Source organism: Lissotriton vulgaris, chromosome 1_1 (genome assembly GCF_964263255.1).
Source record: "Lissotriton vulgaris chromosome 1_1, aLisVul1.2, whole genome shotgun sequence".
NCBI classification, from domain to species: Eukaryota; Metazoa; Chordata; class Amphibia; order Caudata; family Salamandridae; genus Lissotriton; species Lissotriton vulgaris.
The window spans coordinates 1,389,436,901-1,389,455,856 of NC_141685.1; the positions used below are offsets into that span (position 1 = coordinate 1,389,436,901).

General features: G+C 47.7%; 1 protein-coding gene across 1 annotated transcript in view; it reads right to left on the minus strand.

Moving 5' to 3' along the window:
- The window catches only part of PTPRZ1 (protein tyrosine phosphatase receptor type Z1), a 652,698-nt gene that overhangs the window by 219,568 nt on the left and 414,174 nt on the right, over window positions 1-18,956 (minus strand). The window lies entirely within an intron of this gene.

Sequence of the window (18,956 nt, forward strand, 5' to 3'; positions counted from 1 at the left end):
CATCACAATGGTCAGAAGTGGAGCAACGGACTCACATGGAGATGTTAGGCTTGCCAGCACACGTGTTTGCTGTGACCAGGTCACAGGTCAGACGATGCCCCACTGAACAGGTGCTGGATCCTGGAACAACGGACCAGACACCTCCCAAGAAGAAGAGCAGTCGGGTTAAGGCTTCGCCTTCCCCCTTGCCCCAGGTCGAGGATCAAGTCTCAGAGGAGGCTGACCTCCAGGAATTGCGGGAAACTGAACCTAAAGAACTCAAACTTGATCAAGTTGAGTTTCTGGGCTCAGGGGGACCCACACGAGAAGACCTGGGGAAGGACCAGTTAGACTGCCCTTCTCTTGAACCCCTCAGACAGCAGGCTGCTGCTGAGGCTGCTGGGAACGCCACAGGTACCCACAAGGTATACTGGGAAGATGGACTCCTGTACACTGAGGCAAGAGACCCCAAGCCTGGCATGACCAGGAGGCTGGTCGTCCCCTTGTCTCAGCGGGGTTTCCTCCTTACCTTGGCCCACGAGATTCCCTTAGCAGGACACTTAGGCCACTGAGGGGTGTGACAGCTTAGTTGGTACACTCACTCAGGCTGTCCTTGTCTGTACAGGGGATGTGGATATATCCCCTGATGTCAGTCCCAATACTTTGGGCAAATACCGACAGACGCCTTTAATAAATGGAAGAATGGCTCAGGCCTATAGGGACACTTGTGCCAGCGTCACCATGGTGACGCCTAACTTTGTGGACCCTGGACAGATCATGCCAGGTACAGATTTCCTGGTGACCAATGCCAGCAACGTCACTACCAGTCATAGTATGGCAATTGTTGCTTTCTCCTGGGGAGGGGTAAATGGCCAGAAAAAGGTTGTTAGTTCAGACCTCCCAGTGGATTGTTTGTTGGGCAATGATTTGGAGTCATCACAATGGTCAGAAGTGGAGCAACGGACTCACATGGAGATGTTAGGCTTGCCAGCACACGTGTTTGCTGTGACCAGGTCACAGGTCAGACGATGCCCCACTGAACAGGTGCTGGATCCTGGAACAACGGACCAGACACCTCCCAAGAAGAAGAGCAGTCGGGTTAAGGCTTCGCCTTCCCCCTTGCCCCAGGTCGAGGATCAAGTCTCAGAGGAGGCTGACCTCCAGGAATTGCGGGAAACTGAACCTAAAGAACTCAAACTTGATCAAGTTGAGTTTCTGGGCTCAGGGGGACCCACACGAGAAGACCTGGGGAAGGACCAGTTAGACTGCCCTTCTCTTGAACCCCTCAGACAGCAGGCTGCTGCTGAGGCTGCTGGGAACGCCACAGGTACCCACAAGGTATACTGGGAAGATGGACTCCTGTACACTGAGGCAAGAGACCCCAAGCCTGGCATGACCAGGAGGCTGGTCGTCCCCTTGTCTCAGCGGGGTTTCCTCCTTACCTTGGCCCACGAGATTCCCTTAGCAGGACACTTAGGCCAGACGAAGACGTGGGACAGGCTTGTTTCACACTTTCACTGGCCTCATATGAACGAAGATACCAAGGAGTTTTGCCGCTCCTGTGTCACTTGCCAAGCCAGTGGTAAGTCAGGTGGCACGACAAAGGCCCCCCTTATACCAATGCCTGTGGTGGGGGTGCCCTTTGAACGGGTGGGGATCGACATCGTCGGTCCCATGGAACCACCAACAGCATCAGGGCACAAGTTTATACTGGTGGTAGTGGATCATGCCACCAGGTATCCTGAAGCTATTCCCCTTAGGACCACTACAGCGCCTGTTGTGGCAAGAGCCCTAGTTGGAGTATTCTCCAGAGTGGGCTTCCCTAAGGAGGTCGTCTCCGACAGAGGTGCAAACTTTATGTCGAGCTACTTAACTGCTATGTGGAAGGAATGTGGTGTCAACTACAAATTCACTACACCCTATCATCCACAATGCAATGGGCTTGTTGAGAGATTCAACAGGACCCTGAAAGGGATGATTCATGGACTACCTGAAAAGCTTCGGCGTAGATGGGACGTCCTGATCCCCTGCCTTTTATTCGCTTACAGAGAAGTCCCACAGAAGGGGGTTGGCTACAGCCCTTTTGAACTTTTGTACGGGCATCCTGTAAGAGGACCCCTGTGTTTGGTGAAGGAAGGATGGGAGAGACCTCTCAAAAAGCCTGCAACCAACATAGTGGACTATGTGCTTGGTCTCCGCTCGCGGATGGCTGAGTACATGGAGAAGGCATCCAAAAACCTTAAGGCCAGCCAAGAACTCCAAAAAGCTTGGCATGACCAAAAGGCTGTCTTGACTGTTTACCAGCCTGGACAGAAGGTGTGGGTGTTGGAGCCAGTGGCCCCAGCAGCACTCAAGGACAAATGGTCCGGGCCCTACACCATCCTGGAGAAAAAGGGAGAGGTCACCTACCTGGTAGACCTGGGAACTCCCCGGAGCCCCCACAGGGTGCTTCATGTCACCAGGCTCAAGGCATATGTCGACAGGAAGGACATGAGTTTGCTCATGGCCATAGATGAGGGACAGGAAGAGGAGAGTGACCCTCTCCCCGACCTGCTCACTCAGAATCCTGACGATGGATCGGTAGATGGTGTTGTCTTTTGTGGCAGCCTCTCCGAACATCAACAGGAGGATTGTAAACAGGTTCTTCAATCCTTCCGGCATATGTTCTCTCTAACACCCAGTCAGACCAATTGGTGCACCCATGAGGTTGACACTGGTGACAGCTTGCCCGTCAAGAGTAAAATCTACCGGCAGCCTGATCACGTTAGAGACTGCATCAAGAGTGAAGTGCAGAAAATGTTGGAGCTGGGAGTCATTGAACCCTCGGATAGCCCTTGGGCTAGTCCCGTAGTTCTAGTGCCGAAACCTCACACCCCGGGCGGTAAGAAAGAGATGAGGTTCTGCGTAGACTACAGGGGTCTCAATGCAGTCACTAAGACTGACGCCCACCCAATACCAAGGGCAGACGAGCTTATCGATAGATTGGCTTCGGCCAACTACTTAAGTACGTTTGACCTGACAGCTGGGTATTGGCAAATCAGGTTAGCTGAGGACGCCAAGCCTAAGACAGCATTTTCTACCCCTGGTGGGCATTATCAGTTCGTGGTGATGCCCTTTGGTTTGAAAAATGCACCTGCCACCTTCCAACGGTTGGTGAATCACGTTCTCACCGGGCTGGATGACTTCTGTGCGGCGTATCTTGACGATATTGCTGTCTTTAGCGCCACCTGGGAGGATCACCTGGTCCACCTGCGGAAAGTGTTAGAGGCTCTGCAAGCAGCAGGTCTCACTATCAATGCTACCAAGTGCCAGATAGGGCAGACACAGGTTGTATACTTGGGCCACCTTGTCGGTGGAGGCCAAGTTCAACCACTGGAGAGCAAGATACAGTCAATCAGGGACTGGGCTCCTCCAACCACCCAGACTCAGGTTCGAGCTTTCTTGGGCCTGACTGGTTACTACCGGAAGTTCGTCAGGAATTACGGATCGATTGTGACTCCGCTCAATGAACTGACGAGTAAGAAAATGCCAAAAAAGGTTCAGTGGACAGCGAGCTGTCAAAAAGCATTCGATGACCTAAAACAGGCCATGTGCACGGCACCTATCCTCAAGAGTCCAGACTACTCCAAACCATTCATTGTCCAAACAGATGCTTCTGAGTTGGGTGTGGGAGCTGTTCTATCCCAACTGAATTTTGATGGTAATGACCAGCCTATTGCTTTTATAAGCAGACGGCTGACCCCCAGAGAGAAAAATTGGTCAGCTATAGAGAGGGAGGCCTTCGCTGTGGTGTGGGCCCTGAAGAAACTGAGGCCATACTTGTTTGGCACTCATTTCAAGATTCAGACCGACCATAAGCCCCTCCTATGGCTAAATCAGATGAAGGGTGAAAACCCCAAACTGCTTAGGTGGTCCATTTCCCTACAGGGGATGGACTTCACAGTGGAGCATAGACCTGGCACTGATCATGGCAATGCAGATGGGCTCTCCAGGTATTTCCACTTAGAACAAGAAGACTCACCTGATCAAGGTTAGCTTATTGTCCCAACGTTTGGGGGGGGGGGGTAATGTAGGAGAGTAGGGTCTGCAATCCTATGATCACCCGGACTTTTTGCTTTTGTTTCACTGGTTTATGACTTTCTCGGGCTGTGGGCCTGCCAATCAGACCCACAGCCTAGCTGTTCTCTCGCTAAATTGATATGTGTACCTTAGGTGCATTACCCAATTGGAACTGGGCCACCCTGTCAGACCCTGTAACTCAGGGCATCGGTGTACCCAGGGCCTACCAGGGGCTGAAGCATGTATTATGCCACCCCTGGATGGCCATCTAAATCTGACACAACTGGCTGCACGACAGCTGGGGCCACGTGGCGTACTCGCCCGTTGCTGTAGGTGTAGTATCCCTATACCAAACCTTAAAATGGACACCCGAGTTCCTCTCAGTCACTCCTATGGCAGGCCTTAACAATCCTGAAGGCAGAGTGCATGGAATCATGTGAATTGGGCTCTGGCACGAGCCGAGCCCGGTTGCAGCTTGCGGAACCAAGACCCAATGGCTGTTCCATGATAACGCGTATCATATCGGTAACTTCGGTATCGCGTTATCAAGACATGTCGAGTAAGGTGTCATACGAATCGGGATGCTGCCCCCTCACCAATTCTGGTGACGAGGTTAGCATTCCGCCCTTCTAGAGGGACACAACATGTACGTAACTGAGAACCCCGGTTAAAGTTAACTGAAGCCTCAGCTCCACAAAATGGACGCTGCCACCACAGACACAAGTCTGACCTCCTGCTGCTGGGAGTCCTTCCAGCGAGGAGAGCTTGGACAAAGGGTTTCCTGTCAAGGGCGGTGTTCGCACCGTCCCAGACAGGGTTTGTGTATTCTGGGTAGGTAGGGCTTTGCAAGAAGGTGACTGCGGAGTGGCACCCCGGTGCTCACTACGCATCTGCCGGCTAGAACCAGTTCCAGGGGCGTGCAGCCCCTGGCCTGGGGAAAGTCCAGCAGGGGGAGAGTGGTGTAACTACCTCCCTTCCTGGTCCCACCCTTAGGGCAGGACCTAGTCATGTACCTGCCCCTTTCTTTAGGATAAAGGCCGGAGCGGGGACCCTTCCAAATTAGATCATCTTTGAATCAAGAATACTTTCTACGAAAGGACTTCGAGACTCTTCTCAAGATTTCTCCCTTGTGGCTAAGGAGTAGTCACCCTGCACCAGCGGGCACCATCTAAGAACTCTGCGGTTTGCTGCAAGTCCTTCCTCAAGGATCCGACGGCCCAGCTCGGCGAGAACCGGCTTCCCTGGCACCTCTGACCTCTACCCACGTCGTCAGCTCAGCTGAGATCTGTGGGTGCGACGAGACCTCGAGGGACCGGCCATCATCAAAACCTGCACGTTTTCTTAATCAGCACGACCATCGAAGCAATTCTCTGGTGAGTGCTCTGGGGTCCGAGAAGCCCCGACCCTGAGCAGCTCCAGCACCGAAGTGCAGTCTCCCAGCATCTCCACGATCTGCGTGGGGCCCTTCTGCTCGCTGTTCAGCACGTTGTCTGGTCACTAGCCGCCGGCTTGTGCCCTTCTTTGACGACATCCGACAACCAACGCTGCTGGTCTGGTTGCTCCAGACCGGCCCGTGCTCCCTTTTCCGAGAGGAGCACCCCGGACCCTCCTGGTCCACTCCAGACGCCATTTTAGGCCCACCACGTGGCCCTGAAATCTGCCAAGGCTTGTTGCCCCAATCCTGGGCCCAGCGACGCCGACAGCATCAACCTTCGTGGGACAGCTCGCACCTCCATCCTGGTCGCCGACAACGCCTCCTGGTCCGTGAGACTGCAGAGCCTAGCGTCGCCCACTCACCTAGTCGAGGTGACGGCCATCCGGTGCCTTCCTTGTACCCTCTGACTACTGGCTAGTAGTACGAACTTGGTCCCCTCTGCTTTCAGGTATCAACGATCACTGATCCAGGCTTGGATCACTACGAACTATTCATCACTGGTCGCCGGCCAGCAACTCCTTTTCTTCCGGCTCCTGGCTCGTCAGCGAAGATCCCGACGCCTGTAAGACTTGTGCAGCCGCAGCCCTCGTGGCTAGGTAAACTCGGCATTTCGGTGCCTGCATAGCCTCCTTACTCTAGGGTCCCGAGTCCCTCGCTTCCGACTTGCCTTATCGGGTCCGCCCGAGACCACTAAACTTTCTGTGCCCTCGGGCACTTGTTTTAATTGTGCACTTGAAGTATTTTCTAAGAGCTTTTTGTTTCTATGCTTAGCACCCTGTCCTCATAAAGAGTACAGGGCTGTTGTGATTCTAATAAATATACTGTTTATTTTCATAACACTTGTGTGGTGTCCTTTCACTTGGTGTTCAAGGGGTATGTGATGGTATTACAGCTGGCTTAACACGCCCTCTAGAGTTTAGCCCGAAGACTGCTCGTATCCACGCTACTAGGATAGCTGGTCTAAGGTTGACTTACAACCAATCACCATAAGGGTCGTTGGAACGATACATAGTGGTCGCTAGAATAGCGAACGCTGCAAATCGGGCCACCTTCTCACAGTGACTGGTCTACAGCTCTTAAGATGAGGTGACCAGGCTTTATCTCTTGAGACCCCACTGCACTTTTCTCCTTACGCAAAGGGCCAAGTTGGCCTCCGGGTATGCCAGTATAGTGAGCATTGTCATAGAGTAACTGTGCTTGTTCAGTCACTGCCTGAAGTTAAGGTGCAATGTACATTTAATATATGCTCTTTTTCCAAGTGTGCATCTTGCATGTTAAAGCAGAGTCTGTGGTATGTGTTGTTAACTTGACTAAGAAATCCTGATGCCAAAAGAAGCTATTAATAGGTTATTTTTTATTACAGCACTTAATACTTCAATTTTGCAATGTGTAATCACTGTAATTAACAGCTGATTTAATTGCCCAGTTTACTGATATCCGGAAGAATGACCTACCTAGTTGGAACTGCCAGGATTTGAAAACACACAGGAGCAAGGAGCAGAAGTTATTACGCTGAGTCATCTTGCTTTCCGTGTGGTATAAGTGGAATGGCATGGAGTATGGGTTCTACAGGTGCAGGGTCCCACGCAACAAGTCCATCACCAAATACAGCATAATGGTAGATATGGGGATCTATGTATATGTAGGAATCTGAAGGATCTCCGAATATGCCAACATCAGATTGATTTATCTATATGAAAGCATTTTGTAGAAATCCGGGGGAATGAAGTAAGAAGCCCAGGAACTCCAGCTTTTCCCTGGTCCCCCAAGAGAACCAAGCCACACCATGGCCCTTCTAATGGAAGCATATTCCCACACCTATGTTTTTCACAGAAACTATAGGCTACACTCTCCCATCTCCTATCCTGATTATATCAACAAAATGAGCTATTCTAGATAACTTCAACCAATCAATCAGGATTTGTAAAGCACGGCTTATCCCCCTATAGCACAGCTTCCCAAACTTTTCATGTTGGTGACACACTTTTTGGAGGTGTATCATTTTGGGACGCAGTAAGGCAGTTTAGCGAGCGAGCTCAGTGAGCAATCCTGAACCACTTAAGGGGGGTTCAGGAGGGTTTTTCCCCCGGAAGAAAATGTTGAAATAAAAGTGGGCAAAGGTGCATTTTCGAACAAATTTGAGACCATGAGATTGAACACAGGCCCCTGCAACGGATACCTTCATCCACTGAGCCACCAGACCCGGCATAAACACATCTTTCTATCTCTCGCTCCCTCCCTCTCTCTCTCTCTCTCTGTCTCCCTCCCTCTCTGTATCTCTCCCTCCCTCCCTCTCTGTCTCCCTCTCCCTCCCTTTCTCTGTCTCCCTCCCTCGCTCTCTCTCTCTCTCCCCCTCCCTCTCTCTATCTCTCTCTCTCTATCTCCCTCCCTCTCTCTGTCTACCTCTGTCTCATTCACTCTGTCTGTCTCCCTCTCTCTCTCTCTTTAACTGTTTCCCTCTTGCTATCTCCCTCCCTCTGTCACCCTCTCTCTCCCTCCCTCTCGCTCCCTCTGCCTTCCTCCCTCTCTACCTCTGTCTCCCTCACTCTCTGTCTACCTCCCTCTGTCTCCTCTATCTGTCTTGCTCCCTCTGTCACCCTCCTGCCTCTGTCTGTCTCCCTCTGTCTGTCTTCCTCGCTCTGTCTGTCTCCCGCTCTCTGTATCCCTCTGTTTCCGTCCCTTTGTCTCCCTCCTTCTGTCTCCGTCCCTCTGTCTCCCTCCCTCTGCTTCTCTCTCTCCGTCTGTCTCCCTCTTGCCCTCTCTCTGTCTCCCTCTGTCTGTCTCCCTCTGTCTCTCTCCCTCTGTTTCTCTCCCTCTGTCTCCCTACCTCTGTCTCCCTCCCTCTGTCTCCCTCCCTCTCTGCCTCTCTTTGTCTCCCTCTCTCTCTGTCTCCTTCTCTCTCTGTCTCCCTCTATCTCCCTCCCTCTGTCTCCCTCCCTCTGTCTGTCTGTCTCACTCTCCTTCCCTCTATCTCCCCTGACTCCCTCCCTCTGTCTCCCTCTGCCTCTCTCCCTCTGTCTCCCTCCCTCTGTCTCCCTCACTCTCTGTCTCCCTCTCTCTCTGTCTCCCTCCCTCTGTCACCCTCTGTCTCTCTTTCTCTCTCTCTCACTCACTCTGTCTCCCTCTTCCTCTCCCTCTCCGTCTCCCTCTCTGTCTCTCTGTCTGCCTCAGTCTCTGCCTCTATCTGTCTGTCCCTGTCCCTGTCTCTGCCTCTATCTGTCTATCCCTGTGTCTGTATGTCCCTGTCTCTGTCTGTCCCTGTATGCCCCTGTCTCCCTCCCTCTGTCTCCCTCTCCATCTCTCTACCTTTGTCTGTCTCTGCCTCTATCTGTCTCTGTCTGTCCCTGTCTCTCTCTGTCTCTATCTCTGTCTGTCTCTGTCTCCCTCCCTCTCTCTCTGTCTCCCTCCCCCTTTCTCTCTGTCTCCCTCCCTCTCCCTCCCTCTGTCTGTCTCCCTCTCTCTCTGTCTCTGTCTCCCTCTCTCTCTGTCTCCCTCTCCCTCTGTCTTCCTCCCTCTGTCTGTCTCCGTCTGTCTCCCTCTATCTGTCTCCATCTCTCTGTCTCCCTCTCCCTCCCTCTGTCTACCCCGGACTCCCTCCTGCTGTCTCCCTCTGTCTCCCTCCCTCTTTCTCCCTCTCTCTCCCACGGTTTCCCTCTCTCTCTGACTCCCTCCCTCTGTCTGTCTCCCTCCCTCTGTCTCCCTCTATCTGTCTCTCTCCCTCTGTCTCCCTCCCTCTGTCTCCCTCCCACTCTCCTTCCCTCTCTCTCTCTGTCTCCCTCCCTCTGTATCCCTCTCTCTCTGTCTCCCTCTCTCTGTGTATCCCTCCCTCTGTCTCCCTCCCTCTGTCACCCTCTGTCACCTCACCCCAGCTTCCTGGGCGCACACACAGTTGCACCCGAGTACTTCGCAGTTCTTTAAAAGACCATTTACTGGAAGACGTTATGCAATAGATGAGGCACAGTGAGAAGAAAGCTTTCAAAGGAATGCCTCTTAATTAGCAGCAGTTATGTGCTAAGTGCCTGTTAATACCGGTGTCATCCCGCGACACAACCACCATTTGCAGGCGACACAGTACTGTACCCAGTAGCTTGCAGGCTCAAGAGGCTTATTCGAACAGCCAGGTCTTGAGGGCCATTCAGAATTCCAGAAGTGAGGTGATGGTCTAGCGATGAGTGGGGAGGCTGTTCCAGGTTTTTACTGCGATGTCGGAGAAGGAGCAACCTCCACTTCTGCTTCAGTAGATGCGGAGAGTATCAGCAAGTGAAAGGGAGGTGGAGCATAGTTTTCTCAATGGTTGGTGGAAGTTCAGGCGTGGTTATGTAGGCAGGTCCTTGGTTGCATAGAAACTTGTGTTCGAGGGTGACATCTCTTCTGAGAGGATGAGTGGGTGTTGTCTGCATAGGAAATTATGTTGAGACCGTGGATCTGATGATGTTCACCATTGTGGTCATATATGCATTGAAGAGCATCAGGGTGAAGGATGAGCAAAGGTGATCTCCTTGGATTCAGAGGTCAAAGATGGGAGGTGGGTCCTCTGGGTTATTCTGGTGAAGAAGGAGATGATCCATCTGAGTGCGTCACCTTGGATACCGATGTGGTGGAGTCTTCCATCAGTGTGTGGTGGGATACGGTGTCGAAGGCTGCTGAGAGTCAAGGAGGTTCAAAGCTGCTGTTTCTCCTTGGTCGAGGAGGGTAACTTCCCAATCTGAAGACTGCAGAGACTCCAATTAGAGGCAGCAAAACAACTTTTGCACCTTTTCCTATGACGCTACATCTCACCAGTCATCTAAGAACTTCACAGGTTATGCATAGCCTGAAGATACACCTTCAAGATACTCTATTGCTCTTTGGCCTATCCAGGGCAAGGGTCAATGCTTGATCTAAGCAAAACTCCTAAACTACTTGCAGAAGGTGACATATCTTTCTCGATTGGCATCAGTGATAACCAACTAATACTAAAAGTGAACACTGATGTTACCTCTTTCTCCATGCAGGCAGCAGAATTATAGAATTCTTTTCTGACAAAGAAAAACACATCCAAGATAATTTGGGATTCAGAAAGAAGGTGGTAAAGACCTGACTCTTTCCCAACAGATGATACAGGGTCACACTGAAGAAGAACCAGAAGTGATCTTTCAGGCTCCAGACAAGAAGCTTATTAGCATGTCTCAGGACTGTACTGACACAAGACCCATACTCAAATGTCCCACAAAAGATTAGCAGCAAAAGCTCTTGCACAACTATTTCTTAGTCTACTTCTGAAAGCTTCCTCCATAAATGCAGCCACAATGCTTCAGTGGCACTAGAAGAGTTTGCTGCTACTCATCATGCACAACACTAAAAGAAGAACACACATGCACATGCACATGCACATGCACACATACATGCGCAAACACACACACATAATAGCATAAAACAAGATTAGAGAACTAAGCTGGTCATCATGCACAACACAAAGCATCTTCCTACAAGAAACATGTTACGAGCCCACCCCTTCCAAACAAGCCCAGCCTATGGTGTTACCCATCTGCCTGTGAAATGTTGGCACCTTCTCAAGGGTCTGAAGTGCTTTCATGGTGCATATTCACAGGGAGTGTGTGGAATGTGACATCCCCTGAATATATGCATTGTTTAGGGGCATCTGTCTTGCAATCTACAAGTCACTGTTACGAATTTCTAGTCTAAGAGGTGTGCAAGAGACCTGGGGCACCCAGTGGAGTCATTGATAATGGAAGTACAAACTGGGACTGATTAATTTAGGGTTAGGCCTGCCAGTGGCTACAACCAATGCTATTTATGAACAATGTATGACTAGAAAGATTATTCAAGCAGTTCCATAAACAGGACACTTCATGTGTTGCAACAGGGCGACTCAGTAGACACTCCTAGACTCCTAGGTTCAGTCTCGAGGGAGAAAACAAACCTCGCAGAGGGCCCTGATTTCCTCTTATAATTAACCCCTCCCCTGCTGATGACGGAACCGCTCCGTCATCAGCCGCGGTGGCGCTGTGCTGATGACGGAGCGGTTCCGTCATGGCCCGCCTGACGCTCCTGCGCGGTGCGGATTCCGCGCCTGCGCTGAGCATTCTATTGAGCGGGCGGGGCCATGACGGAACCACTCCGTCATAAGCACAGTGCAACCGACGCTGGTGACGGAGCGGTTCCGTCACCAGCATGCGCCCTCCGCATTTCCGCCCTGCCCCCTTAGCACTGCGGCGGAATAGCCGCCGCAGTGAAGGGGTTAAATCCTAATTGGGACAGCACACATATGAGTAGATTCTAGTATTACGATGAACAAACCTCTGACTAGAAGCACTCATTTGCTAAAACTCTGACGGTGAGTGAGATACTGAACATTGCGGCTTCTCTTTAATACCTGAAACAACTTCTTCTGCACTGGTGTTCAGGCCCACATCTTATCCTGATGATGACGAATCAAGAGGACTCAAGGGTCCTCACAGGTTGTCAAGAAAACCAAGGAAAACTAGGGGGCTGCAACATTTAAATGTTGGCTTTCTCCTTCCATCGTGGAGGAACATCAAGTCCTTGTCGCGGACCAGATTTAACTTCTGGGCAAAGAGTAGAAGGTCAGACCAGATCTGATTCAAGATATTAAGCATACCGACCCCGCCTTTGGCAAGCATCTGTTATCCCTGTCCTGGAACCAGATGTTCCAAAAATGGCTGAGTTTCCCTCATGAAAGATAAAGCTCCACTTGGAACAAAGGAAATGGGCTGGATATTGACTGGCTCTGCAGGAAGTAATTCTAAAATGTTACAGAGCTGAGGTTTATGCTTCTATACACTGACCTTTTCAAAGTTTGTCTCCTTTTAATACCACCATTCTCCTTCCTATTAACATCCTCTTCAAAGCTCCCTTTTCACACAGCACATTTCACAATTTTTAGTTGGGTGCACAAAACCTCTTGTTGGAAACACTGAGGGGTAGATTTACCACGATTTTACACTGTGTTTGCTTTACAAAAGTGACGCAAATTGGCGCAAACTCTTTTTCTCCAATTTTCTTTGTTTAGCACTGAAAATAAAGTGAAATTAATGCAAATCAGAGCATGGCACTGCTTTGCATTAATTAGTGCCTTGGGAGCATACCATGGGTGGCGCATGTGCAACCACCCAAGGTTTCTGATGCTAAACCAAATTTACTAACTAAAGTAGAAAGGGTTTAGCATCAGAAAATAGCACACCCTTCAACCAGGCGCTATGAAGTAGAAATTATTTTTTTCTCCTTTCGTTTCTGACTTTGCATGGGTGATGCGCTGTATAGCACATGTACAAAGTGGGGAAACGTTTAAAATGAGTCTAAGAATATTGGGCCCGATTCACAGAATTAACTTAAGACAAAATCCTGAACTTACTAATTTTGGTATTCATAGAAGTTAGAATGTTGTCTTAAGTTTGTCTTAAGACAGACTTAAGACAGACTTAAGTTAGGATTCTGTCTTAAGTCTGTCTTAAGACAAACTTAAGACAAAATCCTAACTTCTGTGAATACCAAAAGTAGTACGTTTAGGATTTTGTCTTAAGTTAGTTCTGTGAATCGGCCTCAGTATTTTGTACTGGAAGAGTATCCTTCTAGTACAAAACTTTTGCTTGACTCACGGATGCACCCACGCACTATGGCGCAAAGGGGTCTCCATGGAGCTCGCAGCATGTACAATGGGACCCCCTCAACAGTTCAGTCGTGGCCAAGGAACAGAGGGGAGACGAAAAACATCACTATGAAAGGGTTGTTCCTTCAATGGCCATACACTTCAGACATTGATATACATCCTAATCATTAGAATTTAGGTGACAGAAATATTTTAGACAATATTTATTTCAACATTTCTTTTATTCTTATTTCATATGATTTCTTATTATTCAGTTTATAGAAAATTATTTCATCATGAATACATTTTTTTGAAGCATATTTTTTCTTTTATAATACATGTAAACAATTATCACAAAAATTGCTATAGATATATACAAAAACATATGACACAAATTATCTAAAAAAAACACCTGATACCAACCACACAAACTCAAAATCATACCATTCTCACAGCCATACTTCATTCAAACCACACTCAAGAAAAGACAGAAAGGGGAAAAGGCTGAGTTTACCGCGGACATCATTGAAGAGAGAGGCGAATGTGGACGGCGATACGGAGGGCCCTGATGGTTGTTCGGCATCTACAAAATTCCTTTAATTTACCTTCCATGGGAATATTATACAGTATTGAAAAAAGTTACACGTTACTAAGGATCACATTTAAGTCCTCTCACCGCGTAGACACTGTTCATCATTTCACTTCGAGCGATAGAGAATCGGTAGCTGGCAGCTGATTAGGAGTTGCCTTGAATATGGGAGGAATCATCACACACCACTGTGAAGGATTGAGCCTTTCTTAAAACAACGCACTGGATTTTGCACTGACTATTGATACCCTTTTCTCTCACACATCCCGTTTTTCCAAAATTAATTCCTTGAAGTGAGACTCTAAGTAGCAGGGAACAATTGTTTTTCTCATCACCTGATATCTGGCAAATAAACTATGAGAAAAAGGTCCTGAGGAAGGTGGCCTACAGCCGCCGAAACGCGCGTCGACCTGGTGCAGGGGCCTCAAATTGTCCTTTGAGACCCTAGAATTGGCATTTAGATCTTGCCAAGTATAACTCAGCCTTTTCCCCTTTCTGTCTTTTCTTGAGTGTGGTTTGAATGAAGTATGGCTGTGAGAATGGTATGATTTTGAGTTTGCGTGGTTGGTATCAGGTGCTTTTTTTAGATAATTTGTGCCATATGTTTTTATATATATCTATAGCAATTTTTGTGATAATTGTTTACATGTATTATAAAAGAAAAAATATGCTTCAAAAAAATGAATTCATGATGAAATAATTTTCTATAAACTGAATAATAAGAAATCATATGAAATAAGAATAAAAGAAATATTGAAATAAATATTGTCTAAAATATTTCTGTCACCTAAATTCTAATGATTAGGATGTATACCAATGTCTCCGTGGAGCTCCGCAGATAATTTCAGCAGTGGCGCTCCAGAGAGGGGAGGAGAGTGCCACATTTCAGTACATTTGTCTCTCTCCTCCTTACTCCTTCTCTAGCAGCACAGCATTTGTCGTTGCTGCACTGCATGAGAAAATGGTAACTCTGGCTCTGAGACTCAGTTCACTGCGCTCCAGTTTCACTGGCAAAGATATGTCTCTGAGTGGATGTATGACAGTACGACGCATACCGTCACAACGCGTGCTTTTACAACGCGTCTTTAACAACGCAAGTCGTTACAACGACTTGCGTTGGGGGGCGCTGATAGTGAATAGTATAATTTACTATTCTAACACCAGTCCCCGTGGATACTAGGGAAGGTGTTGGAATAGTAAATATACTATTCTTTATCCTCTAGCGCCCTCAAGCGCAAGTCGTGGTTACGACTTTCGTTGTAACAGACGTGTTGTAAAAGTACTGTGGGGTAACATCCGCGTCGAAAAGGATGTTCCCCTCCTGAGTGGTGCAAATGCAAGTACAATACAATCATTCTGCAGCAAACTGTTCACCCTGAATCATTATAGTGTGTTTCTTAAACACATTGCTCTTTCTAGGCACTGCTGAATACCTTTGAGCTTTTGAGATGCCTATTAAAAATAAGTAGGTTGCATACCCTAATCCATCAGGCCCCATCATCTCCTCTCTGCGTTACCCTCTCTTCACCAATACTGCCCACATACTGTCTTGTGGCTGCATACTGCCCTTCTGTAAACGTCTCCTCAATTCTATAGATACAAGTTCAAATTTGAAGGCGGAGCTCAATTTGTTGAGACATGAAATTATCTGTAGTAATGGCTGTCATATCATATCCAATTATATTATATTATGTTATGTTAGATTATCTTCTCACTGTCTATATATGTAACTTCTTTTTTTATTTCAATAACTTTATTGGTATTTTTTTCAAACGAGTATATAGGTAGCTTCTAACATACATTATTTATAGATCATTTTCTATCTTTCACTCTCGATTAGATACAACTGATGGTAAAATACCACAAGATGGCAGTATTGGACTAAAAACTATCCCATTGAGCTACTATTCTCATTTCCGACCTTAGGCTATAAAAAGCGTTTGAATACATAGTAAAACGTCAGCATGTCATACCATCCAGCATGCAATATGAAACTGACATCTGACACATCTGTATTGTACGTTCTAACAGACTACACGTTTAATTGGATCACAGCACCTGAAATTACACCCAAGACGTCTCAGCGAAACCTCTGTGAACAACGACAGCAGAAAACATGGAGCACCTTTAACTTGTACCACCTAAGGATTCCAATGCCAGTGGAATTATTCAAGCGCTACACGAGGGTCAATCCACCCAAATGTCAGTGCCAACCGTACTGACATTATTGACGCAGTCAGTGCTTAATTCGATTTTTTTTAAAGTGCCAAGACCCTTGTTAGGAGGCCACTACAGCTTGCAACACTCATTTGCCCCTGTCAATGACAGTACCAATACAACTACTAACTATCACACATCTACAGGTGTGATAAGTCAGACTATTCCAGGCCCCCAACGCTATAAGAATGGCTTTTGTGGCCAGTATTAATAATTTTTATTACATATTGATCTAATAAACATCTGCTGTTGTGCTTATCTCTAAATTAGGCAAATAGTGCCACCATGTGTCAGACTGTCATAAGTGCTGGTGTTGACAATTAAGTGCGGGTGCAAAGCACTTGAAACCACAGGCTCAAATTAAGCCCTGCTCATGCTATTGACCACTGATGACAACACAGGATTGACCCTGTGTCCCAATTCTCATCCCTTAATAGCCCCTTCAAAAACATCAAACCTCAACCCACCCTCTCCAACCTCTACTGCGTTCTCACTCCCTCAGATGCAATCCCCAACCACCTACTCACTGTCTTGGGCCCAGCTCATCATACAGAACACCACAGCCATCATGAACTCCATCCACTCAGGAGCACCTATGCACCCTTGCCCCCACCACATTTCCAACCTCAGGAGCAAGATGATCAGCAACGAGCCCACTGCCATGTTCAACACATCCATTACCACGGCCACCTTCCCCGAAGATTGGAAACATGCAAAAGTCAAACCCCTCCTCAAGAAACCATCTGCCTACCCCAGAAAACTCAAGAACTACTATCCCATCTCTCTGCTCTTCTTTCTGGTCTGGGTCCTCAAAAAAGCGATCAACTGCCAACTCACAGAAAACACCTGGAGAACAACAATCTTCCGGACACCTCCCAGTCTGGATTACGCACTAACCACAGCACTGAAACCGCCCTGCCAATGATGACATCTGAAAACCTCCTTGATCAGGGAGAAATGCAGCCCTGATCCTCCTCGACCTATAAGCAGCATTCGACACCCTATCCCAACACACCCTTGTCAAAGGGCTTCATCAGATCTGAAGCCAAGGAGACACCCTTAAATGGATCTCCTCCTTCCTCACTGGAAATACCCAGAGAATCCACCTACCTTCGTTCACTTCGGACCCCAAGACCAACATCTGCGGTGTCCCTCAAGGCTTGACCCTCAGTCCCACACTGTTCAACACCTACATGACCCCCTTATCCAACATTGTCAGACCCAGTGGATTAAGCATCATAGCCTACTCAGATGACACCTATCACTATCAGAATGACGAGTATCGCTGACTGGATGGAAAGTAACTGCCTAAAACTCAACATGGACAAAATCGAAGTGCTTATCTTTGGAAACAGCACCTCCACGTGGATCGACTCTTGGTGGCCTTCCAAACTAGGACCCTCAACCACTCTGACAGACCATGCCCACAACCTTGGCATTATACTGGACAGCAAGCTCATCATGAAAAGCCAGATTAATGCAGTCTCATCCTCCTGCTTCCTTACCCTTCACGTGCTCCAGAAAATGTTCCAGTGGCTCCCCATCAACACCAGACGAACCGTCACTCAAGCCCTAATCACCACCCTCCTACTGAAGAGACTGCACACTTACCGAACTCAAAGGCCAGACTGTGATGTGGGTCCCCAAATGGACCTACATCACAGCCCACCTAAAGAAGCTCCACTGGCTCCCTATTCAGAAGATTTGTCAATTGAAGTTGGTGATACACCTATAAAGTCCTTCACAATCTAGGACCATCTTGCATAAACAACCACATGAACTTCCACAAACCCTTCAGATCCCTGCACTCTGCCTCCCTCTCAATTGCACATACTCCTGCATCCGCCAAAGCAACATTTGTGGAGGACACTCCTTATCCTTTCTTGCTGCTAAGTCCTGGAACAACTTACCCATTCAACTCCAGACCTCATCCTCTCGCCTGGAATTCAAGAAAATACTCAAGACCTGGCTGTTCAACTGAACCCACCCGAAGCAGCAAGACCCTCAGCGCCTGGATACCCTCTTTAGTGATTAGCCATGCTTTAAAAATCCTGACTGACTGTTATGTGAGCATAAGCTAATGGGCAGAACTGGAAACTACAGAAAGGGAACAGGGATCTTGCTTTCTGCTCCTGCCACTGCTTCCGACTCGCCAGAAAGGGAGACAACAGTCATTATTCCCCAGGCTTTAAACATGTTCACGGGCCGGAGCTCGTTTTTTTACAGTTTTTAAAGCAAAGTTTCTTTTTTTATAAATAAAATGGCTGATACTACAGCCAATACCACTTGTGGTATCAAATGTTGGATAAGCCATGTTTTCTCTTTACCTGCTGAGTTTTTTTTAAACTTTGAAATAGACACTCATCCAATGAAAGGCTGCATCTCAGTTTTTTTGGCTGAGCTCCACAAAACCTTTAGACATGCCTGCACTGCTTTAATGACAAATAGGTCTGTATTAGATAACGCAGTGGTAGGGGTACCAAAGAGAAGCTTAAGCCAATATAAGTGATGTGTTTCATTACACTTTCTCCACCACCTAGGAACCTGTAATACCATGAAGACGGACATTGAGCATCTCTGAAATACAGTGTGTTGGGGTGGTCATTAAAGGACTTTTCATGCTCGATGTTGGAGTTTTTGTAATTTCTTTAATTGTCTGCGTAAGAACTGGATTTTTCGCCTTTTTGCATTAAACACAGAACATTGAATTGTGGTTTGCACTAGTCATACACCTATGTGGTGACTGTGCAACTTAATATATAGCTCATTTTATCTGCATCAAAAGTAACAAATGCATACAAGGGGTAACGTCTGTAAACCCTAGCTAATCCCTAACTGATGTCTATGGAGCTGTAGAACCATAATATACCAGAATAAGAAGCAGGAAACCCCATCACCATTCAAAGTTTAAAGATCATATCTCAGCTGGAGTGCTTAAAATACAGAACAGTCAAAATATTGAACGTGTACAATTAAATTCAAAGGCCATGTGGTATTTTAACAGTTATAAAGATTTCAGAATTATATATTTTGCCAAAAAATGTGAAAGCCATGCAAAGTCTTGGCTA